Consider the following 236-nt stretch of genomic DNA (forward strand, 5'->3'; position numbering starts at 1 on the left):
TTCCACACACGCGCAGACATACGCACACACGAGTATGTTTTAGTATGTGAAGATCTCGGCCGTACAGACATTTTTCCGTTCTTGCGTGTAAAGACAGGGGTTTAGTGGAGCCGATAATATCCCACTAATGAAGGTTTGTGACGTCACAAGGGGGATCATAGCTAACCTTACTCTTAGCCTCCATGCTCGTATACCTCCCCCCCCCCCGCCATCCCCTCTTCCCCATTTTTATTTAT

This window comes from Penaeus monodon, chromosome 31 (assembly GCF_015228065.2).
Source record: "Penaeus monodon isolate SGIC_2016 chromosome 31, NSTDA_Pmon_1, whole genome shotgun sequence".
NCBI classification, from domain to species: domain Eukaryota; kingdom Metazoa; phylum Arthropoda; class Malacostraca; order Decapoda; family Penaeidae; genus Penaeus; species Penaeus monodon.